Here is a 19401-nt window from a genome sequence, read left to right on the forward strand (position 1 = left end):
CAGCAGAGTTTCATACACCTTGCCACTCCGTTCTGTCTCACTGCTCCACGACCAGAAATACATTTGCTCTATAAATCTAATTAAAGGATTTTAATGCTGATAGCATTTCTGTATTCAGACAAAGTGTGCAATTTCCCCCAAAACACATTGTGTTGCTTGACCAGTTTCATGTATGTTTTTTCTTTTCTTTTAGAGAACTGCATCTTTATATAGTAAATTCCTATGCAATAAAGTTGATATGTATTCTAAATCTGAAGTTGCTTCTGTTGCTTAATAAAAAGTTGGGTTCTTTACAGATCACCCATTTTTGCTAAAAAAAGTTTATTTTCATTGTATCTGATTTCCATGTTGAGTGTTTTCTGCTTATTGCATCAGTTTTTCAGTACTGCTTATCTCTCTTGGTTGCCAACCATTTTAGTAGCTCTGCTTTTGTAATTTTAAAAGCCATCTGATAAGTGGAAAATAATCAGGTGATAGAGATAAGGCAACAGCAAAAGCTTTTCCTATTTAAGTTTTGTGTGCTAGGCTGCTGCTAAGGCACAGGGTCAGTTAAAAAAGGTGGCAACTCTACTGTCCATGCCCAGATCTGCTTAGGGGTAGCAGTGTATGTGTCTTCATATTATTTTCTGTAGTGTCCCGGTTTGCGAACTTTACCTCGGTCTTAGAACTGAATTTGAACGGTGGAAGGGCACCAGTGGTGGAAGGCCTCATTAGGGAAAGCGTGCCTCGGTTTAAGAAAGGTTTTGGTTTAAGAACAGACTTCTGGAACAGATTAAGTTCGTAAACCGAGGTACCACTGTAAATCATTTTTAGCTTACCAAACATGTGGTCTTTTTCTATGCTAGGGGAAGAGGAAAACTTTGCAAGGGCATATTTTAAAGGTCTAACAGCCTATATTTGCATGTTTTACTTCGCTGCATATTTTGTGATTTTAAATCTCTGCTGGTGTTCTCTCATCAAAGAGTACTTGCCCGAAACTTGGACCTTGGCATCTAGGAATTCTCCTTACATATCTACTTTTTGCTTGAACCAACACTTCAGATCTTGTTAGAATACCCTTAAGGCCAGCACAACTGTGGGGATGAGCCCTTGTCCCCTTCCCAAGCTTACCAGAGCAGAGGGGAAACTTGCCATGGTAGGTGCATGTGTGGAGCCTTGTATAGCATTGAAGGGCTAGATAACAGCCTGTTACTTTTAGGTAGGTGCCCATAACTTTTATGTTGAAAAGTAGCAATGGCAGAATCTATGCAAGTATTTCAAAACTAAGCTCTCCCCTTTTGGCAGAGGTGCTTGTCGTTCTAGTGTCCATTATAACTATTTTCATATTCAATAATAAAATTGAAATATATGAATATTAACATGTCAGCTATTTACAGCTGCATTCATGTTAACATAATCAATTTTGTTAAGTAGTTTGTGAATATCTCAGACAGTGCTTCTCCCAGCATGTCACCCTGCCCTCTCCCACATTTCAGGTTCAGTTTTTTGTTAAGCACATATGTGAATATTGAGGCAGAGCTTTCCCTTAGGCTTTTATTAATGAGCTTCATTAATCATCTTAGGAAGTGTGTAACTTCTGTATTGACATACATTTTAAAATCAGGATTACGTAATACTATGTGTTCTCTCTAGAGGATCCTGTTCAGTTGAAGTCATATGTGGATATCCTGTAGAGCAGTGTTTCCCAACCGGTGTTCCGCGGCACACTAGTGTGCCGTGAGACGTCGGCTGGTGTGCCGTGGGAGGGAGGCGGGCGAGGCGGGCGGTGAGAGGCGGCGGCGGCGAGGATCCGCGTCGAGCCGGGGGCGGCTCCGCGGTGGTGGTGCCGAGCGGCGGGGCAGCGCGTGCAAAAGGGAGGAGCGCGAGACAGCGGAGGAGGAGGAGGCCGGCATGTCCGGGCAGCAGCAGCAACAACAGCAGCAGCAACTCCCGCCGCCGCCCCCTCCTCCGCCCGCTATCGCCGCCACCACCACAACAGCCGCCGCCGCCTCAGCTGCCGCCGTCCCTCAGTCCCTCGCTCTGCTGCCTCCTCCCCCCCCCACCCCCAAAGCTTGGAGGTTCCCCGGCAAGGGGGAGGGAAAAAAATTAAAAACTTTCACTTTCGTGCGTCCCTCCCGGCGTGACGCTGCGCGCTGACGTCACGGGGCTGTAATGGTGGTGTGCCGCGAGATTTTTTTCATTAAACAGGTGTGCCGTTGCCCAAAAAAGGTTGGGAAACACTGCTGTAGAGCATGGGTAGGCAAACTAAGGCCCGAGGGCTGGATCCGGCCCAATTGCCTTCTAAATCCGGGCCGCGAATCAGCATGTTTTTAAATGAGTAGAATGTGTCCTTTTATTTTAAATGCATCTCTGGGTTATTTGTGGGGCATAGGAATTCATTATTATTTTTTTCAAAATGTATTCCGGCACCCCCACAAGGTCTGAGGGACAGTGAACTGGCCCCCTGCTGAAAAAGTTTGCTGACCTTTGCTGTAGAGTAAATCTTCTTGTCTCTTCTACACTACAAAGAACCATATTGTTGTGATTTTGCTGCCTTGTATTGTTTTGCGACTGATGGATACAGTTGTAGTCTACTCTGTATATTGTTTAATATACTGATCACCACTTTTACAAACCTTTTGGCTGAAAAGGAGTGTATAAATAAATTGTAATTGTCTGACATGGCTAGAGATATGCAGTAAATGGGAAAAGTTGTTCCCAGTCTTATATTGCTTGCATTAACAAACAGTGTATGTGCTAATGTAGCATTCTTTTTTTTAAAAAGGGGGAACCCATATTTCTGTTTTACCCTCTTTTATGCCTACTCAGAGGAAGTGCCAACAACCATTTATGAAGCAGTAATTTAAGATTACTACACAATCTTTATGGTTTTGGCAGGTTTTGAGGATAACTTTAATACTCCTTTGCTTCCCCAGAGTTCTGATCAGGTACCTGGCAAAACAATCTTTTCCTCATTGCCTGGAAACATATACAAATGATTTACCAAGTGGTTACGGTATATGTAGCAGGTCACCACTGTGTAATGATCACCTGTATTATCACTATCACTATCATCACCATCATTATCATTATTGTGCTATAAATGTATATTCCCTTTTGGTATGAAAGATATAGGAGTTGAGTATTAAGGATAGACACTTCATTTGTTAAATTGAAGTAAGGCCCAAACTAGATGTTATGTGGCGTGAGGAATTCAACATTGCAAGGTGGGTTTTCCCCTGGCTTAATCCTGTGCAATTTTTCCAATTAAAATGATCTCCTCTCAAAACTTCTGGTTTTGAGACTGGTGCCATAACAGGGCTAAAGTAAGAGCTGTTATTTTCATTATTAGTGCTTTTAATAGTAAGCAGCATTTGAGAACTTTTGTGAGTTGTAAATCTCTTGTAAGTTACTATATATACTTGCTTATGGCAATGTAAGAAAAGTCTTCAGATTGGTATAGTTCTTTAGAACAGCTTATTCTATGGCAATTGTTTTCATATTCAACAGATCTTTCCCATATTGTCGTCTTTGCTGTGGAAATTTTTAATACAGCCAAGGTTCCTGGGGCATGTTTATAGGGCAGCCTTTTTAAATATATGGAACCCCAGATGTTGTTGGACTACAATTACCATCATCCTTCGTCAATGACCTGGGATGATGGGGCTGTAGTCCAACAACATCTTGGGGACCCAAGTTGAATAATTTTTTCTAGTGTCGAAGTTCAATTCAGGGCACTTTTGTGACCCTTGTTGTCTCCACCATTGTACTTCCTAGACTGAATGTCTGCCTTAGGGGGTGGGCTCAGTGATAGAGCACATGTTTTTCATGCAAATGTTCTGAGGTTGGATCCCCAGCATCCCCAGGCAGGGCTAGGAATGTCCCCAATCAGAAACCTTGGAGTCACAGAGAGTTGGTGTAAACAATACAGTCAAACCTCGGCTCCCGCTGAAAACCTGGAAGTAAATGCTCTGGTTTTCGAACGTTTTTCAGAAGCTGAATGTCCGACACAGCTTCCGATCGAGTGCAGAAAGCTCCTGCAACCAATCAGAAGCCACGCCTTGGTTGTCGAACATTTCGGAAGCCAGTTGTTTGACAGCCAAGGTTTGATTGTACTGAGTAAAATGAACCAATTATCTGACTATATAAAACAGCTTTCTATGTTCCTTAGAATACAACCAGCACTCTGATGCACATTGCAATAGGCATGTTTTCTTTCAGGGATGTTTATAATCCATTGATGATCTTCTCAGTCCCTAATAAGCTTCTAAAACAAACAAGGACTCCCCAGAATCCTGTTCTGTGGGGATAAACTGTATTCAGATAATGATGTGAGGACCTGAGAAATTCATCATTTTCATAAAAAGTGTCACAGAGCCTTAATCAGTAAAAGTTGTTAGGTATTGAACAGCTGATCATGGAAAATAAAACAAAATGTTATCGTGGCAGATCAGTCTAGTTACTACTTTGCGCGAAAGAGGGGATGGACATACGTAGTAAGACTCCCTGCATTTGTATTATTTCTATCCATTCTGTGAAAGCTCAGATCAAGAAATGTGGGCCACAGCTGTGTGCCTGCTTATATGACTGCCATGGGATAGCAGCTGAGCAATTTTAACAAATAGTGAATATGGCTATTTTTCCTTGTTCTGTATGCTTTTCTGTGAAGTGCTGCACTGCATTCATAATCTCTGAGTTAATTTCAGTGGGTGGCGTTAGACCTAATTGAGAAATGCTGTCCTACAGCTGAATTTACTCTCTCACACACACACAGACAAGTCTTGCTATAAAAAGAAAACCACACAAGATACGTTTGAATATGTTTGTATTATTATTGATTTTAAAAAGTCAGAGGGTGGAAAGCTTTCCTATGGAACCTCTTGAGCATTCAGATGACTTAAGAAGTGACATGTGATCAGAAATGTTAAATGAATAATTTGAGAAAGGAATCTGGTTTGCATTTTTGTTTCACTAGTGCTTTGTTCCCCAGGCTTCTTCAAAAGATCAGCAGCTGTGACCCCAAATAGTCTTTATTCCAGTTCCAAAATAATCTCAAAATAGTCCTTCATTTAGAAAAAGGAACTAGATTAAAGCATTCTGTCCGTCTTGGCATAAATGTGGTGTGAATGCGTTTGACACTGGTGCTATGTGTATTTAAATAAGGGGTGGATTTTAAAGCAACAGAGTTAAGACATTGGCATTATGGTTCTAGAGACTAATCAAGTCGTACAATGAACATGCACTGTCATAAGGCAATTTATATAGAATTTGTAGATAACGTACGGACATTTCTGTCTGATTGTGGAACAGCAATTTGAAAGTATTTATTCATTCATATGTTGCCTTTCTGCAAGCTGGTCTTTTTTTTTTAATAGGTCAGTAAAGCCAGATGAATTCTGGCACTTTACCTATTTAGCAAGTGAGATTTGAAATGGAACAACCAGATTTTTAGCATTATTTGATGGTGCATTTTAGAGCTTGTTCTGATATTTCCATTCATGGAAGTTAACTGTTCTACCACTAAGTGTGTTATCCTATTTAATACAATCTGAAGCATAAACATGATCAGGACAGAGCTTTTAGTATCTTTTTTTAATTTCTTCAGGTTCTTGCATGCTTAATGAGGAAATTATTCTCAGGGACAATTGCTCACTTTATATAACAGTTTCCCCCCCAATTAATTATTACAAAGAAAAATGAGAAATGTGAAGAAAATTGCTTCACTCCAAACTGATTTTGGAACTATTAAAAGGAGAGTGTCTGTCCCATGCTAGAAGTTCTCCATCCATCCAACAGGGTCAAAGTTTCTGGGGTAGAAGCTGTATATGTGTGTGTGCGCGTGCATGTGCATGCGCTTTCCCCCCCGTCAGAAATTATCTTGCTAGCTTATAACATGTCCCAGGTGCTACCGTATTTTTCGCCCCATAGGGCGCACCGGCCCATAGGGCACGCCTAGTTTTTTGGGGGGGAATAAAGAAAAAAAATTATTCCCCCCCCCAGGCGCGGGGCTGGGGCGGGGGAAGCCCGAGCTTCCTCCGACCCCAGCTCCCAGAACAGGCTGATATCCGCAAGCCTAGGGAGCCCGCGGGAAGTCGCACCGGTCTCCCCAGGCTTGCGGAGAGCTGCCCGAAGCCTGGGGAGCGCTGAACAGTGCGCCCCAGGCTTTGGGATGCAGGCAGCTCTCTGCAACCCTTGGGAGACCGGCGCCACTTCGCGCTGGGCTCCCAAGGGTTGCTGAGAGCTGCCCGAAGCCCGGGGCGCACTCCGCTGAGCTCCCCAGGTTTCGGGCTGCAGGCTGCTGTCTGCAAGCCTTGGGAGTCCGGTGGGAACTCCCACGGGCTCCCAAGGCTTGTGGATAGCTTCCTGAAGCCTGCATTCGCCCCATAGGACGCACACACATTTCCCCTTCATTTTTGGAGGGGAAAAAGTGTGTCCTATAGGGCAAAAAATATGGTAATTACATTACATATTTCATCACTGTCCCATTTTAACTGGGAAATTATATAGCAGCTTGGTACTCTTTTCATTGTTCCTCTCACTTTGCAGCGGTATATGCACGGCTTCTCACAGAGGTCTTGCACTACTGGCTTCCTGACAACCTTCCACTTTATATTGAAGTCCTTGAAATTCCATGCTTTCCAACTGTTAACGACACTTCTTGAATTCAGAATTCATTGCCTGTGAAGGTTTGACATGGCCTGTCTACTTCTATTTTAAAAAACTAGACCTGGATACATTCTGTGTACTGAGCCTTGACAGATCTGTATTTTTCCATATACTTTTCTTTTGAACTATGGCACATAATTGTGCTTAGCTGTAAACTAGAAAGACTTACTAATTGATTTACAATAAAGGATCATTATTTGGCACAATTCCACTAGATTTGAAGTGTACACAAATATGTATTTATTTATTTATTTCAAAAACTGGCGTACCCCCAACATTAAGGAAAAATATAGGGCTGAATAGCATGAAATCAGCAATAAAATTACATTCATAAAACATGTACAAAATATATCACAAACAATTAGATCAGATTAATACATCACTATAGCTGGATCACCCCCTCAGAGAAAGACTGGGTGAACAGTTGAGTTTTAAGCAGGCACCTAAATGCCAGGGGACGTAAATGCACTGGGTAGGCACCTAAATGCACCGGGGTGGTGCTGTGGATTAAACCACAGAGCCTAGGACTTGCCGATCAGAAGGTTGGCGGTTCGAATCCCCACGACAGGGTGAGCTCCTGTTGCTCGGTCCCTGCTCCTGCCAACCTAGCAGTTCGAAAGCACCTCAATGTGCAAGTAGATAAATAGGTACCACTCCAGCGGGAAGGTAAACAGCGTTTCCGTGCGCTGCTGTGGTTCGCCAGAAGCGGCTTAGTCATGCTGGCCACATGACCCAGAAGCTGTACGCCTGCTCCCTCGGCCAATAAAGCAAGATGAGTGCCACCACCCCAGAGTCAGTCACGACTGGACCTAATGGTCAGGGGTCCCTTTACCTTTACCTAAATGCCAGTACTATGGGTGTGTGCCTGATGTTCATGGGAAGCACATTTCAAAGGGCAGCTTCCGCCACATGAAAGAGGCTATGGAGAAATAGAGTTTCATTGGCGTATTGTTGACAATGTGCTCCAAATCCCTTAATGATCTCTCCCAACAGCTTCATGTAGATGTTAAATAGCACGCAGATAAAATCATACCCTGCAAAACAGTGCTGTTCTCGAGAACTGAACCTGGAAATAGAAGTGGAATCACTGTAACACAGTGCCCCCAATACCTATCCCACATAGATGGTTCAGGAGGACACCATGGTCAGTGGTATCAAAAGCACAGAGAGATGAAGGAGATAAAGCAAAGTCACACTCCTGTTGTCTTATTCAGCTCTGGGAAGCTCTCGCATGGACTCTAGAGGCATCACGAGATCTCGGATGGCACCATGAAATCTCACAAAGGCCTCCAGAGCCCAGTAAGCAACGCAGAGAGCTTAAAAGCACTTTCCACACCAGATGAGCTTTTAAACTTTCTGCCTTATGTGATTGTGAACAGGTCAGCGGCCAAGCATGTAAAGCCAGCATAGTGTAGTACAGTGATGGCGAACATTTGAGAGACCGAGTGTCCAAACAGCAACCCAAAACCGCTTCTTGATCACCAAGTGCCAATGCGGCAATTTAACTGGGATACAGTGGTACCTCGGGTTAAGTACTTAATTCATTCCGGAGGTCTGTTCTTAAGCTGAAACTGTTCTTAACCTGAAGCACCACTTTAGCTAATGGGGCCGCCTCCTGCTGCCGCTGCGCCGCCGCCACCCGATTTCTGTTCTCATCCTGAAGCAAAGTTCTTAACCCGAGGTACTATTTCTGGGTTAGCGGAGTCTGTAACCTGAAGCGTATGTAACCTGAAGTGTATGTAACCCAAGGTACCACTGTACTGAGGTTTCAGTTTAGAAAAAACAACTGCTACAACGCTAGGAAATGCCTTGCAGGTTTCCCGATGGCTTGTAAGATTGTCTGTAAATGTTGTGGAATTTTCTAAATGCATTTTTTCAATTTGGAAAATATTTCAGCTGTCCAAGGTCTCTTTCAAAAACCTGCTGTTTTCTCTGCAAGGTTTTGCTATCACAAAACATCCTTTCTGCCGTTTCCCCTACATCTTGTGGTTGTCTGTTCAGTGATTTTATCCTTATTTGGGAAATCATGAAAAAGGGAATTACTTCCAGACAACATAGCCGTTTTGATAATATCCCCATCAGAGAGGGGCTTACCATGTTTTGCTATGCACAGTGAAATTTGAAAACTGGCAGCTGTCAGATGATCTGTTCTAGAAAGAGAGTTGCAAAAACTTAAGATACTGGGAATGGTATTTCCTCTGTTTCCCTTTGAGAAACTCTTTTGTTTCAGTTTCACCAAGCTGGGCAATGCTTTTGTGGTTGGTGTCAAAGTGCCGTCTGACACTTGATGTGTGACACACAACACTTTCATTGCAAAGAAGTCAGAATGCTTTCCCATTGCATTCAACGATCTTCCACTCTCTGTTCTGGCTTTTCTCTTCTTCTTTTTTGCTGTATTCCTTTTTCGGTGTTCCTGACTTGGAGTCTACAAAAAATTTGAACACAGGAATATAAAACATGCTGCATGAGAAATTCATAACAAAGATTACAGTTCTGAGCAAAATAATGAAGCACCCAGTACAAATCTGTCCCTGTGTTTGCATCACAATGGCGAGCCTCGATTCCTGGCTTTCTAGTAACGAACTCTGTGCTGGGGCAACGGTACATGTGCCCACAGAGAGGGCTCTGAGTGCCCCCTCTGGCACACGTGCTATAGGTTCGCCACCACTGGTGTAGTGTTCAGAGTGATGGACTAGGACCTGGGAGACCAGGGTTCAAATCTCCACTCAGCCATGAAGCTCACTAGGTCACTGTTTCTCAATCTAACTTACCTCAATGGGGAGAACCATGTAGACTACCTTGAGGTCCATAGAGAAAAAGGTGGGATATAAATGCAATAAAATAAATTCAGTCACGTAATTTAAATGTGTGCAAATTTCAAGTTGACTAATTTTAAGCGTAGTGAACGGCCTATACAGTATTTAAGTTCTGTTTGTTTTTCATTGAAACTTATCCCCCTCACCACGAACCCTTCTGCTTCTTCCTAACAAAAAAAGCCTAAGCTTTGTGTATGTGTGTGTGTGTGTGTGTGTGTGTGTGTGTGTGTGTGTGTGTCCCATTACACACAAAGAAACTTCTGAGTGTATACACTTACCATTTTACTGTAAGTTAACTATTCAGAGGGCATGCCTAAGTCTCTTTGCAAAGTTTTCACATTTTCATTTACCATGGAAGGGGGCTGGTTGTGTGTTTAGCATCCACTCACATTTATCGTGCGGTAGCATTCATAGAAAGTAACTTCTAGGCAAGGGAGCATCAGATCTCAGATAAATCAAGCATAGGAACACTGTATCCTGGTGGCTAGAAAGGAAGGAAGGGCAAAGGGAGAAATCTATAGTCAGTCTTTAGAACTAGTACATTGAACACCAAGGATTAGAAAACTATAGTAGGTAGGTAAAGTGCACTAAAGGGGAGAGGTAAATAGTAGCTCTCTAGGCCTCCAGGAATTTCTAAGGCCTTGCATCTAAACCATGGGTAGGCGTAAGGCCCGGGGGCCGGATCTGGCCCAATCGCCTTCTCAGTCTGGGCTGCGGACGGTTCGGGAATCAGTGTGTTTTTACATGAGTAGAATGTGTCCTTTTATTTAAAATGCATCTCTGGGTTATTTGTGGGGCCTGCCCGGTGTTTTTACATGAGTAGAATGTGTGCTTTTATTTAAAATGCATCTCTGGGTTATTTGTGGGGCATAGGAATTCATTCATTTTTTCATCGTCTTCAATTTATAGTCTGGCCCCCCACAAGGTCCGAGGGACAGTGGACTGGCCCCCTGCTGAAAAAGCTGGCTGACCCCTGATCTAAACAATGCACTCATCAATCAAGTTCTGACTTGATTAGTTAAAAACACTGAGGGGTGGTAGTAGCCAGACTGACTTATCTCAAAGAAATCACTCAGAAGGTGCTTGCAGATTTTGCCTCATAATTTTCCATCTCTGAGGACTAGAGACTGGCTTACATTTTATTTTTATTTTTTTTAAAGCACATAATCTGGGCCTGCCTTGCAGGCCATTCTAATCCATCCATGCCTGTGAGAGTCTGAAAGGCATTTTTGCTGTGTGCAGTGTGCACAGCAGACACCGCATTGTTTTTCCTCCTGCATGGTGTGCTCTTTCTCTGTGTCAATCTAATTGACAGGTATACTTACCAGCATTTCTAATGCTGACTGAGTAATCGGTGTTGCCCATTTCTCCATGCTGTAGAAGGGCTGTTGGACTGCATGTACATTTCATTGACTGAACTTCCTATGTGGTTGTCTTAAATTGCCCTGGGGAGGAGGGATTGGGACGTCATATGTGCCAGCCAATCAACACTTTGCAATCTAGCTTGTACTACAACCTGGCAGAGCCAGTTTTCCCTGAGTTTGATCCTTGAGGGAGTAGTAGGTATGTTTTTGAGAATGTGTGGAATGTTCTTCCAGAATGGCTCAGCTCTCCTAATAATGCAAAATTTTATGCAATCTTGATTTTTCCTAAATGGATCACAGCAGAAAATGTTCTGTTCAGGAAAGCACAGTGGAAGAATAATTTATTTGAGATCAGTTCACTCATTGACACCCGGGTTGTATCAGTCAGTGAAAATATAACATTTTAAAAAACTTAATTTATAAGTAATGCAAGAAAATTGAATGTTTTCTTCTTTGTTTGAATCCTTATCTAATCCTCATGGCTATTGGTATTAAAAGCAATAGATAATGTATATAAATTCAGGCCACTTTTTCACCAATAGGACTGGCACTGCTAAACATTTCTACATTGTAGTCAAACAAACACTTTTAACTGGCATTAAAAGCTGATATGTGCCATCTTTGCCTTCTTATCAGTTCTACTAGTCTATGTGTTGCCCACTCTTAAATGAATTGTCAGTAACCCCTATTTTCCTCCATCTGTTAAACAGCATCAATGATACTACCTCTGAATCCCACTTTAAAATAAAGTTGGCTGTTTCTACCAGGGTTTTTTTTGGGGAGCGGGGAATGTGATTTTTTTATTCGTTGATTTGCCCAGAAATGTATGCCTCTGTTTACTGAGGTTATATTTGTCCCTTAGAATGTATAATAATAATAATAATAATAATAATAATAATAATAATAATAATAATAATAATAATAATTTTTTATTTATACCCCGCCCTCCCCAGCCAAGGCCGGGCTCAGAAGGTTTTACAGAAGGTTACTGCCATACTAGATAAGCAGCAATGTTTTTAACAGACTAGAGAAAATGCTAACTGTGTTATAACAGTGATGACCCAACTCCAGGCTAGAAATCAAACACAGCTTTACAGTCCACCTGCTACCTTTTGACAACCGGTTGCAGGGAGTGCAGGGAGCTAGTTGCACCAGTTGTGCAATGCAGACCTTGTGCAAGGTAGACAGGCTGTCGTTTCTCTTCTTTTTATTATTACTAATAAGAGCTTCAAATTCAGTCAACTGTTCAAAATACTTCAGATCAACATTTCAACTTAGAAATTATTGTAGTAAATATTGATGTCATTCTAGTGTGTGTGTTTCATATTTTATCAATGAATATATTTCTTAAAAAGATAAAAAATGGCTTTCATTGAGAAATGATTTATTCCTATTTCTTAATGTAATAACTTAACTGTAACGTTCCTTTTTACAAAAGCTTTGCCAAGCAATCAAACACTTACTCATTTCAAGTGTCCAGTGAGGACTTGTTATTGGTGCCGCCACTAGGAGCTGCTCGGTTGGCAGTGGCCTATGGCAGGGCCTTTTCAGTGATGGTTCCCCATTTTTGGAATTCCCTCCATAGTGAGGTGCAGAATGCTGGTATCGGGAGGGCGGCTCACTGACAATTACCCAGGGTTAACAACAGAATGCTTATTTGAGAAGCAATGAAAACAAATTCACAGCAAACTGAAGTTGGAGATGAATGGGGTTAGAACTAGTAATATCCTAAACCAGCCAGTTAATCTACCCGTCCTCCTCCTCCTCCTCCTTCTTCTTCTTCTTGGCAAAATGTCTTCCGCCACCACAACTATCATTCCACGCTCCCTTCAACTCCTCTTTCCCTCACATACATATACACACAACATAACATACAATTATTTTAATCATGAGAAAAGTTATGTTAGTGGAGCAGTTTAAAATATGTGTACAAAATAATTTGCAATATTGTTTCCAATCAGCAATACGCTGTTAATTTTATTGACAGGTCAAATTGGTAGATTTCCACAGAAATGACTGGGGGAAATGGCTTTTTTCAGCTTGAATTCACCATAACTCAGTTCCTTCACATTTCAGGTGGGCTCCATTGCCATTATAAGAGAACAAGAGAGGTGTTCATGGTGAGTTCTGGCACCTCTTTTTCTAGAAAAATAGCACTGCTGAGGAGTGTTTAGCTTCTTTATAGTAGCCTAGAGTGTTTGCCAGCATTGTATTCTAAATACACTTATGTGCATAATAAGTCCTTTTTAATTTCAGTGGAATTTCAGTCCAAAGCATGTGTTCCTAGGTTTGCAGCCTGTGGTGTGAACTGACAATGTAAGCAGTATAGCAAAGAAAAATGAGATCCATAGATGTTTGTGGATATATTATCCTCTCTCATTTATTATTTTGCAGTATTATTCTGAGTATTTTCCTTTGAAACGTAGCCAAATTCTTTGAAATTTAAAATGTTGGGGAAACTGGTGCCATAAAGAAGTTTATTCTCTCTTTTTTGTTGGACTTAAACCTGTATTTGAATCTGTAAATCTCAGTTGGTGACTTTGGGTCAGCGTCTTTCTTGGAGAAATCTATCACGTAGGATTATTTATGAGGCTAACATAGGATTATCTCCCATATACACTGCCCTGAGCAATTGGAGGAAGGGTGAGACATAAATATGTTAATGATATAGTATCCTTGGTATGGCGGTACTACAGCTTGGAAGATAAGGGAGTCCATTTTGTTCTGCCTTGCTAGCCTTTCTGTCATGCTATGTTAACATAGCTACATGGGAGCCACTTCTCTCTAATCAGACCACATGGATCCTACAGAACTGGCACTTCTTCTCTGGCAGGATGCTGATTCTGATTGGCACCCATATGATGTGCCCCTTCCCACGTGGTTGGGCTACTTAATTATTATTTTTAAAGGTTCTGGCTTTAAGTCATTACAACAAATTAATTCATATTGATAAAAACATGTAAGATAGATTTGGTACTATATATAATCTTACGGAAATACACATGCAAAAATAATTTCCAGAAGAGCAACCATTTTGGTCTTTTGCAAGAAAACAGCAAAGAGTCTTGTGACACCTTAAAGTTGATTTCTTTTATGGCATAGTATTTCATGGACTACAGCCAACAATTCTAGTAGAGCCTAAATGAGTGCAAAATGATTCTTCAACCACAGCACTAAAGGCACAATTAGCATTGCTAAGTGACAGTACAATTAGAGATTAGATGCATGCAAAATGAGCACAGTGACCCTTAACAACAGTGGTGACTGGCAATAATAGAATTATCTTTGCATCCACTATTAAATTAACTCCTGTAGTAGAACAAGAAACCATTATGTCTGTTGAGCCCCAAATGAAGGAAGTTAAACTTTTTCATAATTTGCAATTCAGCAGATTTATGCTGGAGTTTCCTTGTGAAGTTTATTTGTTCTTCTCATACTGCTGAATTATTCCTTTTCTGGTGCCAGATTTGTATACATTTATTCACTTGTGTAGAGATGGGCCTGCTTGACCTATGTATATGCAAAAGGACATTGCTGGAAGGTGATAGCATATATCACACTGTAAGATGAGCTGTGAGTGAGCCCATGACGTTGTGGCTGACATTATTAGGTTCTGTAATAGTGCTGCCACAGTAGATAGGGGGGCAGCATTGGCATCAGCTGGTTGCTTTGTTTGTGTCTCTGTTATATGTCCTATTGTACCTAGTGACTAGCTGTTTTAAGTTGTGGTGGATGGGGATACTGCCTGTAAGCAACACATCAGAAAGGACAATATTCAGAAACCAGTAGGAGTACATTTCAACTTCTGAGGGCATACACTCTGTTGACCTTAAAACTGTCCCTCTTGAACAAAGGAGCTTCAGAGGAGATGCCACTGTGAAACTTCTGAATTACAACTTACAAAGAAGTTCAGTTCTATCCCCTGTGATCTGAATTCAGATAACAGTTTTTTTAATCCTACCAGAGGAGTTAATTTACCAATTGCACAAATGCTCACTGTATTTATTTTTCATATACATTTAAGCAATTGTGAAATTATAACAGGCTACATTATTTTATATTTCACTTCCCTCTTGTCAGGGAACTGCCATCAGAGCATCAGGTGGTGGAGGGACTCAGGCAGGATGAAAGAGACTCAACTGCTGAAGCAGGGACCAGCAGGGGGAGGAGTGGGTCTCTGAGGGAATGCGAGCAGGAGGGAGGGCTCAGGGAGGCTTCCAGCGAGAACAGTGGGGAGGTATCGGAGTCTCCCATAGGGAGACCCATACCTCGCAGGAAACTGTCACGCCGTGAGTCCAGGAGACGCGTTTCCGTTAAGGAACTTCTTTGCTGGAAACGCTTCCGCAGGCAGCCACTGTCGGACACTACTAGTGACTAGAGCAGACATGTCTGAGGAGCTCCGTCACACACGGAGGTTTGTGGGGCCGCACAAACTCTGAGGGAGCGCGTTTTCACGCACAAGCAGCTAATCAAACCCTCACAGCAGTCCGACAGTCTTTGTACGCTGCCTGTGCAAGGGAAGGCATCATGAGCGAACCAACCGGAACCGGAGGAGCAGGGGCTGGAGCTGGTCCAAGCTTGGAAGATAGATACCGAGCGTTGGAGGTTCAACTGGCCCTGCAGACGGCGAGGCTGGAGGAGAGAAGGGCTCAGGATGCAGACAAGAAGGGGAGAGCCACTCAATTCCCCAGAAAGGTACCAGGATTGGTGCAGAAATTTGGGGGGGACCCCAAGGACTACCATGCTTTTAGGACAGAGATGCAATATGCCCTTAATGTGCAGTTCGATGAGTTCCCTGATGAGGAATCGCGAGTTGCTTTTGTAATTGGGCATCTTGAGAGAGGGGCTAGAGACTGGGTTCGACCCCTAATGGCAACGCACAATGACATACTAAAGGACACAATGAAGTTCTTTCGTGCAATGGATATCATGTTTTCCAGCGATATTGAGGAAGGGGTGGTGCGCAGACAGCTAATGGCTTGTAAGCAGGGGAGTCGATCTGTCCGTGAATATTGGACTGAGTTTACCATGCTGATTCACAGACTGAGTTGGGATTTATCGGCGGCACCCGTTCAAATGCTATTTGAAGAAGGTCTTTCTTCGGGGGTGAAAGACGAGCTGGCACGGAGCCCCAGGGCGGAGTCTATGGATCAGCTGACCAAATCTGCGCTGACCATAGGAGCGCGGCAGGAGGCAAGAGCCTTGGAGAGGCGGGAAGGGAGAGGGGAACGTTGGAAGGAGTTCCGCATTCCAGACATTCCTGAGCCAGCTTTCCCGCCGGCAGAGCCGATGGAAATCGGAACAGCGCGCGCGCGCGCATTTTCAAAAACCAGCGAGGGAGCTAAGAAGGAGGGAAAGGGCCCCCGGAAATGCTATCTCTGCCAACAGCCAGGCCACTTTGCCAGAGTCTGCCCCCAGAGGAAGGAATGGCAAGGGATGGTGGGAGCTGTTGAGGGGGGAGAAGAAGGGGGAGCGGAGCAGGTAAAAGCCAACGCCTGGTTGCCACAATTGGGGCACTGCAGCCAGGCCAAAGAGCAGTGAAAGTGCCCGTGCCAGAAGCTCCTCGACCTGCTCTAGTGATTGAAGTGTCGCTAGAGCTGCAGAATGGGCACCCCCTAAAAATAAAGGCGCTATTGGACTCAGGCAGCTCCTGCAATTTTATGAGCAAGGAGTTTGCTGCTGAACACCAGATACAGACCATCCCTTTAAGCAACCCCCTGCAGGTGACCACGATTGATGGCAGGGAGTTGTTGGGAGGAGGAGTCCGCTTGCAGACTGTCCCAATGATAATGAGGGTGGCAAGGCACACAGAACTGATAGCGTTTAATGTGGCCACCCTGGGGGGCGCTCCCATTATTTTGGGAATGAGCTGGCTAGCTCTACATGATCCGCTGGTTGGCTGGCATCAAAGAGTGGTGTCCTTTGGTTCAGCACATTGCCTAGAACACTGCAAAGGGGAGAAGGGTTCAGTAGGGGCCCAAGCCACCCTAGCAGGGACTGAAGTAATGGGGAAGGTGAAGGTACCACCACAGTATGCAGATCTCAGCGACGTGTTCAGTGAGAAGGAAGCTGACCAACTACCACCTCATAGACCCTTTGATTGTCAGATCAATTTACTCCCTGGAGCACAGCTTCCCGTGGGCAAGTTGTATGCCATGTCAGACAGGGAAATGCAGGAGTTGCGAGGGTTCATTGACAAGAACCTGAAGAGAGGCTTCATCAGAGAGTCCAAAGCAGCAGGGGGGAGCCCAGTGTTCTTTGTGGACAAAAAAAATGCGGACAAGCCGAGACTTGTATGTGATTTTAGGCGGCTGAATGCAGTGACTGAACCGGTGGCGTTCCCTATGCCCAGAATTGATGATATTTTGACCATGGTGAGGAAGGGAAAGATTTTCACAAAGCTGGATCTAAGGGGGGCGTACAACCTGATACGCATAAGGAAAGGGGATGAATGGAAAACCACCATGTTTACCCCTTTGGGGGCGTTTGAATACCTCGTTATGCCATTTGGATTACAAGCAGGCTCCGCGTGTTTTCAATCTTTTATGAACCACGTGCTGGGCCCTTTGCTCTACAAGAATTGCGTTGCCTTTCTAGATGATGTGTTGGTGTATTCTGAGAATGAGGAGCAACATGTGAGAGACGTCAGAGAAGTGTTGAGCAGACTGCAAGCCAACAGGCTGTGGGTCAAACTGGAGAAGTGTCGGTTCCATACCAAGGAGGTGGAATTCCTGGGGTACCGCCTGTCAGACAAGGGATTGGCCATGGATCCCGGCAAGGTACAGGCAGTGCTGGAATGGAAAACACCCAAAACCAAGAAGGATGTGCAGAGGTTCCTAGGGTTTGGAAACTTTTATCGTAAGTTCATCCGCAACTTCGCCCATCTGACGGCGCCCATCACTGACTGTCTCAGCAGTAAGAAGAAGTTTGTATGGACGGCGGAGGCGGAGCGAGCGTTTGAGGAACTGAAAAGGGCCTTCGCCTCTGAAGAACAACTTCTGCATGTGGATTTACGAAAGAAGCTAAGGGTTGAAACAGACGCATCTGACAGAGCCATAGGGGCGGTGCTTCTTCTGCAGCCGGGGAAGGAGGAGTCGGAGTGGCGTCCGTGTGCCTTCTTCTCGCGGAAGCTGAACAAATCCGAGAGGAACTACACGGTGTACGACCGAGAACTGCTTGCTATTCATGAGGCGTTCCGGAGATGGAGGCATCTGCTAGTTGGTGCACAACATAAAGTGCAAGTGTGCACGGACCATAAAAATCTAGAGTACTGGAGAACGGCGCGAGTGCTCAACCAAAGGCAGTTGAGATGGGCCCAAGAGTTCTCCAAATTTAACTTTGAGATTTGTTATGTGCCAGGCCCAGAGAATGTTAGGGCGGACGCTCTCTCACGCAAACCTGAATATTTGGAGGGGGAGGGAGCACCCGAAGAAACCCATATCATTCCAGAGGACCGCTGGGTGTGTGGGGCGACTTTGGTGGGGCAAAGGGAATTGGTAGAGGGTACGGTGCAGGATGCATACGCCCAGGGGAAACTCAGGGATCTCAGAGGGGAGGAAGACAAACCCGGTGGTTTTGAGGAGAGAAATGGGGCATTGTATTATAAGGGAGCGTTATATATACCTGAAGGGGAATTGAGGGAGAAAGTACTCAAGCAGCTGCACGATAGCCCCACAGCAGGGCACTTTGGGCAACACAAAACCATGTGGCTGGTTACCAGGGAATTTTGGTGGCCCAAGGTCAGGGAAGATGTGCGGGAGTATGTGAGAGGGTGTGAACAATGCCAAAGAGCCAAGGGGGAGAGGCAGGCGCCGGCTGGTTTATTAGAACCACTGCCCACACCTGAGAGACCGTGGGAAGCAGTGGCAATAGATTTCATGACTGATCTGCCAAGGTCTAGAGGGAAAACAGCCATCATGGTTGTAGTAGACCTGTTAACTAAAATGGCCCACTTCATAGCCTGCTCACATGCGGTTACAGCAGAAGAAACCGCCAAATTGTTTGTAGAGAATGTGTTTAGGTTGCATGGCGCCCCCTTGAGGGTGGTTTCAGACCGAGGGAAACAATTTACTTCCAGGTTCTGGAGGAAGCTCATGAGCTTACTGCATGTAGAGGTTAATTTCTCGACGGCCCGTCATCCTGAAACCAACGGGCAGGCGGAAAGAGCAAATGGGGTTCTCCAACAATATTTGAGGTGTTATGTTAATGACAGAGAGAATGATTGGGTGGAGAAGCTGGCGTTGGCAGAATTTGCCTACAACAATGCAGAGAACGTGTCCACGGGGATGAGCCCCTTTTTGGCTAATCACGGGTGCCATCCCAGAGCCTTCCCAGGGGGGGAGGGGGAGAACTGGAGCGTTCCAGCTGCAGAGCAGTTCGTGGAAGAAATGGAAGCGATCCATCGCCAGCTCCAACTCAACTTAAACAGGGCTAAGGAGGAATATAAGAGGCAAGCAGACAAAAACAGAAGGGAAGGTGAAAGCATCAGGGTGGGGGACCAGGTGTGGCTGTCAACCCAAGGGTTGCCATTCAAAGGAGGTTGTAAGAAATTAAGACCCAAAAGGCTGGGTCCGTTT

General features: G+C 44.1%; 1 protein-coding gene and 1 long non-coding RNA gene across 6 annotated transcripts in view; one reads left to right on the forward strand and one right to left on the reverse strand.

Moving 5' to 3' along the window:
• USP49 (ubiquitin specific peptidase 49) overlaps positions 1-19401 on the forward strand; it is a 58059-nt gene that overhangs the window by 11386 nt on the left and 27272 nt on the right. The gene's annotated exons all lie outside the window — the stretch shown is intronic.
• LOC308587940 lies at positions 8049-11568 on the reverse strand. Its single transcript, XR_014008566.1, has 3 exons — positions 10787-11568; positions 9851-9945; positions 8049-9070 (listed from the first exon to the last, which is right to left on the reverse strand). It is a non-coding gene; the product is annotated as an uncharacterized lncRNA (long non-coding RNA).

Source organism: Podarcis bocagei (genome assembly GCF_964188305.1).
Source record: "Podarcis bocagei genome assembly, chromosome: 5".
NCBI classification, from domain to species: Eukaryota; Metazoa; Chordata; class Lepidosauria; order Squamata; family Lacertidae; genus Podarcis; species Podarcis bocagei.